The sequence below is a fragment of the Elephantulus edwardii genome, unplaced genomic scaffold (assembly GCF_000299155.1).
Source record: "Elephantulus edwardii isolate Elephantulus edwardi_28Jun2011 unplaced genomic scaffold, EleEdw1.0 scaffold00024, whole genome shotgun sequence".
Lineage (NCBI taxonomy): Eukaryota > Metazoa > Chordata > Mammalia > Macroscelidea > Macroscelididae > Elephantulus > Elephantulus edwardii.
In genome coordinates this window covers 15648192-15660534 of record NW_006399774.1, presented here as the reverse complement: position 1 = coordinate 15660534, position 12343 = coordinate 15648192, and the positions used below count along the sequence as shown (strand labels likewise).

At 43.3% G+C, this 12343-nt stretch overlaps 1 protein-coding gene across 1 annotated transcript in view; it reads left to right on the top strand.

Annotated features, from left to right (window-relative positions):
• The window catches only part of PARK2 (parkin RBR E3 ubiquitin protein ligase), a 1426764-nt gene that overhangs the window by 898460 nt on the left and 515961 nt on the right, over nt 1-12343 (top strand). The gene's annotated exons all lie outside the window — the stretch shown is intronic.

The following is a 12343-nucleotide window of genomic DNA, read 5'->3' as shown; positions in this document are numbered from 1 at the left end:
CCTATTAGTTCTCTTGGCAGTCCACGATATGTTCAATACTCTGCTCCAGCACCTCAGTGCAAAGGCATTGATTCTTTTTCTGTCATCCGTGGCCATTATCCAGCTCTCTGATGCATAACAAGTAATTTTGAAGACCATGGCCTGGATCAGGTGCACCTTAGTCTCTAGACTGACATCCTTACTCTTTAGCATTCTAGAGAAGTCCTTGACAGCAGATTTTCCTAATACAATTAATCTTCTGATTTCCTGACTGCTGGTGCCAAGAGTGTTGATTATAGAGCCAAGCAAGCCAAAACTATTAACAATCTCTATGTCTTCTCCATCTATCAGGATGCTGCCAATGGGCCCAGTGGTGAGAATCTTTGTTTTCCTGATGTTAGGCTTCAATCCATTTTGCAAACTACAGTTCCTTGACCCTCTTTAGCAAATGCTTCAGATCCTCCTCAGTTTCAGCCAGTAAGGTTGTGTCATTTGCATAACGCAGGTTGTTGATGAATCTGCTGTGTAATATGTTATTGGAGTTTCATATTATTAAGAAATACCAACCTGTCTACATCAGTGACATATCCAGCAGTAATGTATAAGTACTACTATTTTTCTAATAATCACCCTAATGATTACTGGAAATAAGGATGATGACATTTTGTCTCCTGTAATCTGGCATGTTCTCAGGATGGCCCAGGCCTTGGGGAGAGAAAAGACACCGTGGTTGGAATGTCAGAGAGTCAGTCAAAGAGAGGCTGACCCTCAACGAAATGGATTGACACAATGACTAACCACAGGCTTGACAATCTATTGGGCATCCAAGGATGCTGTAGCAGAGATTCTGATCTGTTAATCATAAGATCTCTATGAATCGTAGGTGGCTTGATGGCACCTGGGAACAGCAGCAGCAGTAACGGTGGTTGTAAAGAGAGCTCTGGTGGCCTAAGGAAGTTGTGTTGCTAACCCAGAAGTCTAGCTTCTCTGGTGGAGAGAATCCACCAGTACCTGCAAAGGGAAAGATGGGCAGGTTCCTCTTGTATAGTTTAAAGCCTTGAGAAGGAGCTGGAGGGATGCCTTTGGGTCTGTTTCAACTACATGTCAATGAGAAATAGAATACACATGAGACTGACTCCATAGTAATTTTGCTTTGCATTTCCGTAATGATCAGTGCTACAGGGTATATGACAATTAGCCATCTGAAACAGGACAAGCATTACAAAGTGAATTGTGGGAGGGAGAAGGAAGAAAATGTCTATGAATGAATGAATGAAAACCAATCTCTTGGTAAACTTTCACTAAATTACAACAAAAAGGGTGGGGGAAAGCTTTTCTTTTGCTTGAGCTCTTGGCCATTCTTGTGCTGTCGCTGGAGAACTGTCCATTCAAGCCTGTTTCCCATTTATAATTGAGCTGTTTGCATTTTGTTGTTGTTGTTGCTGAACTCTAAGCGTTCTAAACCCTTATTAGGATGAAGGTTACCCTGTATTTTATTCCTTCCTGTGAGCTGTCTCTTCCCTTTCTTGATGAAACACCCTGATGCATTGTTGTTGTTGTTGTTGACTGCCTTTGAATCAAGCATGACTCATAGTGGCTCTATGAACAAGAGGCCTGAAGCACCTCTACAACTATCGACAATTTATCGAAGGTCATAGAGTTTTTGGAGGTGTGTTGTGTAGGAAGCGGATGCCACTCCTTCTTCCAACTCTGATGAATGAACTGTTTTACTTTTGATGAAGTGAACTTTTTTCTTTGGTTGCTCATGCTTTCAGTGTCTTCACTGAGAACCCTTTTTCTGAAATGCGGTCTTGAGGCTTTCTCCTTTTCTTTCTTGGAGGAGTTTTATTTTAGCTCATATCCTTAAGCCACTGATCCATCCTGAGGTAATTTGTGAATATGAAATGAGATATTTATTGAGAATAGACCTGTTTTGCTGACTGCAATGTGATTTAATATGCTTCCTTGGTTTTGAGAGCCATGCTTTGAACTTAACGTTATTTTGATTGGATTATCCGGTTTTAGTTGATTTTCTTTTCATACTTAGTTTTAATGTGTGTCACCACTGAAAAATTATGTCTTAGAATGATGGGGAAGCGAAACATAAAAGCTAATGGCTTTGTTGGCACTCTAATTGACAATATGCGTTTTTTAATCATATCTACTAATAATGTACAGCTTTTAAAATAAGATTCACATAGTATATGTGTTAATTTATTGTTTAAAAAAGCATATTGAAAGGCACTATGCTTTTGTATTTCTTACAAAAACACTTTTATAAGAAGAGTGAAGCATTCATTTCACAGATTTCTGTACAGGTTGGAAAATTCCATTTTCTAATTCTTTTAATGTAGTAATTTTTCATTGCTAAACCTTCCATACCCCCCTGAAGCCACATAATAGTGGAAACATTTCTGAAGATTCATTTTCAAACTATTCTTTCATACTATGGGTTCCATAAAAAAAAGTCTTAATTTTTTAATAATTCTTTCTTGTAATTTCTAGCCCAATGACCTTAAATGGACCATTTCTCTAAACAGCCTGGTAGCTAGTGAGAGATAATGCTATTTGCAGTCATGAATGGAGTAACTAGGTCGTTCCCTGCTACCAATTTTAAAGCATTGGGAAACGTATTTTTGGTTATTATTTTTTTTAACAATTCTGTTAAAGGATTCAGAGGCAGTTCAGGGTTATGCAATTCTCCTTAAAAGCATTAACCTCACATTTGCTATTGCTTTTTACTTTGGCAAAGATCACTTCACTGAATGATAGCAACATGATTACTCACATCTTCCTTATCTTACAATACACTCACAGTCATTTCAGCTTTACAGTATTAATATTTTAAAATAATATTGGGGTGCTGTAGTCCATGGTGAGTTCTCCTGCTCATGCAGTATTGATGTTGTGACATGATATTGGGGTGCCGTAGTCCATGACGAGTTCTCCTGCTCATACAGTTACTGATAGTGTAACGTGATATCGGGGTGCCGTAGTCCTTGGTGAGTTGAGCTGCTCACCCAAAGGCCACGTCTCCTGTCCTAATCCACCAGCAGCTCCGCAGGAGAAAGATTCTCAGTCTCCACCCATGTGATTAAGAACCTCTGACAATCCTTGGGAGGGTCAGCGATGCTTCAGGTCTGACTCAGTGACGATGAGTGAGGTGTTGTTTGAGACGTACTATTTAGGAAATTATAATAGTGTATGTGATACACTCTCTCAATATACTCTTTCTATGTAATACCGTCATCATGAATCCATTGTAGTACCTCATTTCCTGATATTGATGAACATATTATTTTAATTTTTTTATACACTGCTATTAGTAATAGATTTTTTTTGTGCATACACACATTTTTATATTTTTTCAGAGTGTCAATATATCCTCAGAGGTGTGTTACGCTGTCAAGAGAAAAATGCACACCTACTTGTACTAAGAAAAAAATTGCACTGGGAAAGTTGGCTGTCAGGGATCTCTCCAGAGGACTGAAGAGACTCAGTCTGGAGATTAAGGTGAGCCTGATCCAGGCCATAGTCTGCAATTGCTTGCTATGCATCAGAGAGCTGGATAATAACTAAGGATGATAGAAGGAGAATTGATGCCTTTGAGCTGTGGTGCTGGAGAAGAGTGTTGAATATACCATGGCCTGCAAGGAGAACAAACAGGTTCGACCTAGAGAGGGTGAAACCAGGCTGCTCCTTGAAGGCAAGGATTCTGAGGCTTCATCTGACGTACTTTGGGCATGTTGCAAGGAGCGACCAGTCTTTGGAGAGGGGCATCATGCTTTTAAGGGTGGAGGGACAGCACAAGAGAGGAAGACCCTCGATGAGATGGATTGATTCAGTGACTAGGATAATGACGGTAGGTATGTCAGAGACAATAAGATTAGCACAAGATAGCGCAGGTTTCAGGGCTATTTTACAAAGGGTCACTGTGAGTTGCAAGCAACTCAACAGCACGTAACAGCAACAACAGTTGTGCCGACTTTTCCACATGCCATACGTGTCCCACTTCTCATCTCACCCAGCTGCCCTGAGAAAGAGCCGGGGACTTTCCCTGTCTCGCCAGCACACTTGTGGAAATCTTGCCGGTATTTTTTCCTCTTGTTCTTAAGACAGGGTGCTTTCTCAATTTTTTCTAAAATTTTTTTTCTTTTGTTGTTATTATCTGCCATCCAGTCACCTTTGACTAAGGGACAGATTAAGTTAATCTACCCCTTCCTAGATAACATGCCTCCTGACACTATGAACTTTGATAAATGTCAATAGTTGTTGAGGGCTTTCAGGCCTTTTGTTCATAGGGTCTCAATGAATGCCCAACTGGAAGGCAATTATCAACAACAACATTGGATAATACATAAAAAAGTAAATAGATAGATGGGGACATGGAAAGATAGAGAGATTTGTTGTTGTTGTTGTTGTTGTGTTGTTAAGTGCCGTCGAGTCACAGGTGGCTCATAGCGACCCTATAAAGGAGAATCCTCAACGCTTGGGTGTCTCTCATCCTCTCTCCAGGTTCATAGGGTTTCCGGAAGCAAGCTATTACAGAAGTGGATGCCACTCCTCCTTCCAAGCTTGTTTTAATCGAGGAGCTCCACCCCACTCTCTGTCCGCATTGGGTAGCCAACCATTAACGCATTTGACACATCAGTGTCACAGTGTTCAGCCTCACAGCAACCACAAGTGACCGTAGTACAACTTGTACACCAGGGCTATACGACCTAGAGGAATGTCTGAACAAAAACAAAGAAAGACAGGCCCGAGGGCCGCGGATTAAAATTCACCCACCTTTGGCTTGGTGTCATCACCTTCTGTCCACTAGGCCAGCTCATCTCTCTCTGTTTTTTCTCTATGGATACATAAATATTGTCCCTAGCCACTACTGATGACCCTTGTAGTTCGAGGAGAGTTTAGAAGAGTTATAACACGGTTATTATTTTTTTTTCGATAGAGTAAATGTAAATATGCTTGAATGTTGCTAGTTTTTGCCAAGGAGGAACCTTTTATGTTATTGTAAAAAAAAAAAAAAATAGAGTTATATGATCAGAAATCAAATCATGAAAATGAGGTGCGGTTTATTTTAATCATCTTTGAAACATTTTTCTCCCCTCTTTCCTATTATTTTTTGGGACCTTTTTTTTCACCTCTAGGTTCAACATCTTAATTTTAATAGCAACATTTTAGCTTGAGGCAAGGAATGAATGCATTTCAAATATGCCACTTTGTAATTTTTCCTTTAGAACCTTTTAAAATGTTGTTGCCACCTCATTATTGGTTATTAAAACCTGTTACTCTTTCAGACCTTGCTTTCATCATTTAAATTCCACTTCCTATTACAAACCTGCAATCTCCAGGCTCCTCTTTTGTTCTGTGGTTAACATCAAAAACAATTTGAAAGCTGTATCTTTGTGCATCTGGACTATAACTACACACACGGAGTCTACTGTCCACCCTGCAGACTCCATTTCAGCATTAGCTTCTCCATCCCTTCAGCAGAGCCGTAAAGTTCACCTCCACAAATAATCATTCACAGGCAAAGGGACTCCATTGCCATATTGTTTAGCATGTATTATTTCAGTGTTGTTTTGTTTTTATCTCTCATTCATATGATAAAATGGGTCTCATCTTGCATGAAAAGAAGCTCTCGAATTTTATTATAGACTTGGGTTGGGGTTGTTTTGTAAATTTTGTCTAAACACTAGTGGGATTCTCACTAACAGTTGCTTTTATAAATGAAAGAATAAGGAGAGAGTTTCTTGATGACCATGTGCTCATTTTCAACAAGCATGTCCCTGTGTTGTCTGCACACCTTCATTAGACCTTCAGGCTCGTTAGGTCCTGAGGTTCAAGGTCATTGCCAAGTCAAGAGTCCTCATGATGCTGGAGATGCCTCCTCTCCCAGCTCCTAGGAGCCTGCTTTATTAGTGCTCTCTAGTGAGGAACCCTCTCTTCAGCTTTCTGTTAACTGTGCTCTTACGCACCATCTGACCTTTCATGCCTGGCTTCTTTTGCTCAGCTCTAGACTCCTGCATGTCATGTCGTGACTCATGGATTCAACATTATTCCTGAACATTTCTCAGCAGCCCTCACACGTCAGCAAGAGAAAGACAAGCCAGGTACAAAATGAGATAATGAAAAGACACTTCATCACTAAAGACCTGCAGAGAGCCACAAAAAAAATCTGAAAACATGCTTAAGATTATTAGCTGTTCACACACTCCCTAACTCGCCCAACCACTCACTCACTCACCCATGCCCTCACTCTCCCAACCACTCACTCTTTGACCTTCAGTTGAGAGTGACTCTTAGCTGACCTGCCAACAGGTTTCTGAGACTGTAAATCACAGAGGAGATTTTCCACCTGTCTCGACCCACCAGAGATGCACCATCAGCTAGAAGCTCCACTCTCCACTGACCAGCCCACTGGAGACCCCTCGTTAGCTCTTAAACTCACTGCAGTTCAGTGGGCACAGATTCCTACTGAATCCCGCTGGGTTTCTGGGGCTGTAAATTCCACTAAGGAGCTTGCCCACCTCTCCTGTGGTGTCACTGGTTGTTCTGCAGAGAAGCTCAGGTCAGCAGTTACCTCCCTATGGATGAGGTTATCTGTCCAACTCCCTATGAACCAGGCCACCATAATTCTTATTAGAGAGATGCACATCAAAACAGCAGTGCGACATCATTTCTCCCAGCCACAGCAGCAAAGTTCAGTAATAAGACGGTAAAGAAAAAATGTTGGCTAGGGGGTGGTGAGATGGGGACTCACAAGCATTGCTGTTGGGCTTGTGTAAAATAGTGCAACTACTAAGGGAAGTAATAGTATGTTTCCTTTAAAATCTGGAAATAAAACAAGTTAAAAAAATATGGAAATAGAAAAGTCACTTCATCCACCAATCTCATTACTGTTGTTGTTATTGTTGTTAGGTGCCATCAAGTTGAGTGGGACTCATAAAACCCTCTGAACAACAGATTTGGACCCTATCCTATTCTGAGCCGTCCTCACCATCTGAGGCACATTCAAGCCCATTACTGCAGTCACTCTGTCTGTCCTCCCAGCTGAGGGGTGAGGAGTAATCCAACTACAAGGTGTATAGCTAAAGAAATAAGAGGCGTGACAAGAGCAAATATGTGCACTCTTACATATCCATTGCAGCCTTATTTGAAATAGCCAGTGGACAGAACACTTGACGGGTCCATCAGCAGAGGAGCAGCTCAAGTGCTGCCTTGAATGAATCGTTTCTTAAAGATTCTTAACAGCAACCTTCTTGTTGTTTTAAAACAGTTACTCACTGTAGTTGAGTTGCTTTGAACTCATGGCGTCAGTACAGTAAACCAGGGACAGGAGCGCCCCACCGCATCAGGACCGCCCAGTACAGGGAATCAGCCAGGCCCTGAGAGCACACAGAAAGGGCAGCTTTCTAGAAGGACGAGCCTGCAGGGAGGCTCAAAAGCTCGACCCTGCCCAGCGTTAAATGCAGCTCAGTCTCCTTCTGTGGGTCACGGCAGTCATGTGATAGAGGAACATCTCTTGAAACCTATGGTTGATGTTAGGTGCCATCGAGGGAGCTCCACGTCATGGAGACCCCAGAGTGACCCACAACAGAATGGACTCCTTCACATCATCCTCATGATTTCTGCTGTACTGAACCCCACTGATGGAGCCACTGTGCCAATCTATCTCTTTGGGGGTCTTCCTCTTTTAACTGGTCCTGGTTTTTTCAAGGGCTGACCTCTCCTGATTAACACGCACTAAGTGTGCAAGACAGAGTCCGCGTTCTTCTTCTGAGGAGCACCCCGGTTCCACTTTGTCCCGCACAGGCTTGGCCCCTTGTCTCTCCCGCTGGCAGGTCTTGTGAGAGTCTGCGCCAGCAGCACCGCGCAAAGCCTTCAGTTCTTCCATCCTCCACATTCACTGTCCAACCTCACACGCCTGCGGAGGGATTGAAAGTACTATGTGCACGCTCCAGTCAAGCACATCTTCATGTTAATATTCTTGCTCTTGAAGACTTTTGATTGAGCCGGGACAGAAAACTTCCCCAATCCAACTTGCCTTTTGACTTCTTAACTGCTGTCATCCTGTGTATTGCTTGTGGATCCGAGTCAAATGAAGTCCTTGACATCATCGATCCTTTGTTCCTTTGTCATGACATAGTTTATTGAATCAACTTCAGCGCTTACAGCTGTGTGTGTTAACGTAAAGCCCCAGTGAGGTCCTGATGCCTTGAGACTGTCAAACCATAGGTGTTTCTTGGTCTTTTTCCTTGTACCTTTTCCAACATCATAATTGTAAATACCTAGTCCAGCTCTTTTAGGATCTTATTGTGATGAATATGTATTTCCAAGTCATAATTCTACCATGAAAATGAAAACATTATATATGTATACATGTTATCAAGGGACAGTTTATTTATTGAAGTTATTTGCACCTTGAAAGATCAGCATGGGCATCTGGGGGGTTTCTAATGCCTGACTTACAGCCTTTCGTCGCTAACCGACCAAGTCTAGGACCATATTAATTGCACATGAAGAACTACAATATGTATCTCATGCATAAAGAATTTACCTAATGCACAGAGGAAATGAAAACGTAAGAGGACTGCAGGGTTTGGGAAAGTGGTGGGCTGTGTTTGTTATTTGTGAAACGCCGGTGCCTAGGATGGTTTGATGCCACCACCAGGTCCACAGGAGGAAGTGGACCCTCTTCCCAGTTGATTTACAGACGTAGACACCAAACGGAGGGTCAGCATGTGTCGGTTCTAACTCAGACACTGTGAGTGTGCAAGTGTAAACATCTGGGTGCCTACAGTGGTTCCTGACAACAAGTGAGATCTCTTTTGCAACAAACATCAAAACAGTTTTCTTGTAGTATTAATATATTAGAGAAGTTTGTCTCAAAGTGTGTCTTTAATGTTTTAATTCATAAAAGGTAACTATATACTAAGACCAAAAAGATACATAATATGAAAATATACTAATCTCTGATGGCCTTGTGGGTAAGGAGTTGAGCTGCCAGCCCCAAGGTGGAGAGATGAAATCTGACAGCTGCTGCACTGGAGAAAATGGACAATTTCCTCCCATGTGATTACTGTCGCTGAAAAGCCGCTGGACAGTCCAGTATGAGTAAGTTCTGGTTCAATAGCACTGAGAGTTTGAGAGTCTGAAAACAGATTCTGACTAAAGTTATATATGAGCTGTACTGTTTCAATTCATGCACAAACTCCTAAAGACAGATTTGCAGATGGCTCTTGCTTGTAACCCGGGCACTGCCTGTCCCAGGAATTTTACCTGGCTCTCCTCATGTTCGCAGTTTATGTGCCTTCTCTCTCAAAGTTAGTGGAAAAGAAATAATCTTTCCTTGTTTTCAGAAGTTAATATTACAGTCCTTTTGTAAAAAAAATGTTGAGTGGTTCAGCAGGTGAGGTAGTGTGTCGTCGATGTGAAGGTGCACTCACAGGCAAATACACAGCCGTCAAGTCGACGGAGTTTGACTTTCCACCAAATGCCCATGGCTTGGTGAAGACTGACTACCTCACCATTGTCCCGTTTATTGAATGATGAGCTGAGACATCTTTGCTTAGCAGCCAGTGCTGTAGCCCCTGCGCCACCAGGGATGGTCACGTCACAGCAGTAGTCTGGCCTATAACATAAGCACACCTAGATCATTGTGGCTTCGCTGGACAAGGTGATATCCGCCTGGGCTCAGCACAGAGCATGTCGGCAGTGAAGTTCTGCTTGGTGTCTTCACCAGGAATCTGACTCTGTCTTCCCGGCATCTGAGAGGCCTGTAGCTGGACCCTCACACTGAAATTTCTTAATAAAAAAGCCTGAAGTGGGGGGGGGAGACATAATTTTCCACCTACTCTTTATTTCAGGACTCAGCCATGTGGCCCACATAACTACAGACCGGGCTGTGCTGGGGTCTTGGTGGGAAATAATTCTGGACTGTGTCTGCAGCCAGAACCCACCTGTCAGTCCCTGAGGCAAACTGCTTCTGTGAATCTTTCCAGCCTGGGGGTGGTTCTACCTGCCTGATTTGGCCTTGACTATAAGCAGTAGTGAAAACTTTGTCTCACACACTTTGGGCATGTTGCTAAGAGAGGCTCTTCCTTGGAGCGAGATCCTGCTTGGAAAGATGGTTATTGTTGTTGTTTGGTGCCATGAAGTTGGAACTGATCCGTAGCTGACCCTCTGAAGGGTTTTCAGAGGCAATCAATCACAGGAGGAGATTATACATCCTTCTACAGAGCAGCTGCTGGATTTGAACAGTGTGCCTTCGAGATTGCAGATTAGCTTCTAGCCCACTAGGCCACCAGAGGTTGAGGGTGGAGGCTTTGCAAAAGAGAGGAATACCTTCAGCAAGATGGATTGACACAATGATTGCTGCAGGGGCACGAACGTCAGGAATGATGAGGATGGCACAGGATAAGACAGGGTTCAGATCTGTTTGTAATGTCACTATGCGTCACACTGGACTCGACGGCACCTAACAAGAACAGCAAACGCAGCAGTGGAGTCTGGTGGGTGTATCTAACAGGAAAAGCAAGGGATCTATAAAGCTCTGTCCTCTCTAACCTTGGGGGAGAGGATGGCACAAACATAACTCATCGAGTGGCGTGTCTGCTTTCCCCTCTGCTCTCAGCAGTAACAGCAGTCTGTCAGAACCTCTTTGTAAGGAGTGACTGGTACACAGACAGGGACAGGAGAAAGGGCCATGGAGGAGACTTGATGGAGTGCAGGGACACAGTCCATGACATCAGCAGGCACCATCTCTGCGGTCATCGGCGTGGCCTGGGAAGTAGCTGCCTCTGCAGAACCCTGGCGCAGAGGAGGGAGCCCAAAGTCCTGATGGTTTCGTGCTCGCTGATGTTTCTCGCAAAGTTTAAGTGAAATGATTCAGTACCTGAGTCCTGGCGTTGCTGCTCCACCAGCGTCTGCAGGAGCTGCCCCTTGCCTGAGCGGTCTTCTCTTCTCACGTCTTATCAGGTGGATAAAAATAAAGCATTCTATAAAAACCGAAGCAAGGTGGGAATGCACTGAACAGCTGGCAAAGGAAGCAACGTGACTTCCTTCCCTCTCACTTCTGGGAAAACACTTTGAGAAATATTCTACCTTTGTTTAATAAGGGCAAAAGCAAACCAGGGTTTTTCTCGAAATAAGTTTATTTCCTGTCCCATTTAACCTAGATAGAGCTCTGTAAGTGCACACAGTATTTTCTGGGGTAGCTACGAGGGCTGTTCAGAGCCCTTAGGAATCTTTTTTTAAAAAATTTCTTTTTTGCTTTCATTTTAATGAAAGTTTACAGAGACTTAGGGTTTCCATTCATTCATTGTTGCACTTTTCTCCCTGACCAACCTTTCCCTCCTAATTTGCTCTTCTCTTTGAAAAGTACAGGGAAAACTCTTTCATTGTTATACAATCCCTCCCCCCAAGTCCACTCCACTGTGCAGCCTTCATTCAGCCCTTAGGAATTTTTACACTTTGAAGCTTGCAGCCAAACTTATTCCCATGCCCAACTTCCAGCTAACAGTAAGACAAGCCTCTAAGGTGGCCAGTAACACTGGGGAGCAGGCACATCTCAGAAGCATCCCTCACAAGTGATGGAAGACAAGAAGCCCCTCAAGGGGTTGGGCTTACACTGTAACAGTGGCTTCCAGTGTGTTGGGGGAGGCGAGGAGGCACGGGACAGGAGATGGTGCTGGCCTCTTGTTCACAGGGTCACGTGGAGTGCAATGAGTTCAGTAGCACCTAACATCTTCCACTTACTCGCTCGTGTTCTAGGTGTACCTTTCATTTCCCAGTCATCATTATAATCTGTCTAAAGCCTGGCACGTCTCACTTTTATCCGGTTCTGCTTCCCCAGGGTCTTCATCACAGTGTTTGGAGGCAAAGCACCGAGCAGAAAGGCCGAGAGCACAGCAAACAAGGCCTGTCCTCACAGACACTCAGAGATCCTGGGGCATCTCCCAGGATCCTCAGCAAGTGGGACATCTGCTGCACTCCACGTGCACGGAATTCTGCAGGGGGCCACAATTTCATTCTTTTTTTAAAATTGATTTTCATGAACATTTACAGAGACTTTGGATTTCCATTCATTCATTGTTGTACTCTTCTCTCTGCCCATATCCCCCCACCCCCAGTTAGCTTCTCTCTTTGAAAAGTAAAAGAAAAAAACTTCTTTCATTGTTATACAATCCCTCTCCCCAAGTTCACTCCACCATGCAGCCTTCGCTCTGGACTCCTGTCATGACAATAATATCTAACCATATCTCCCTTTTAAGCAATTCTCTCCCTAGTCTATTTCAATGCTGTTGTTGTTGTTGTTATGTGCCATCGAGTCGCCTGTGACTCATAGCAACCCTATGTA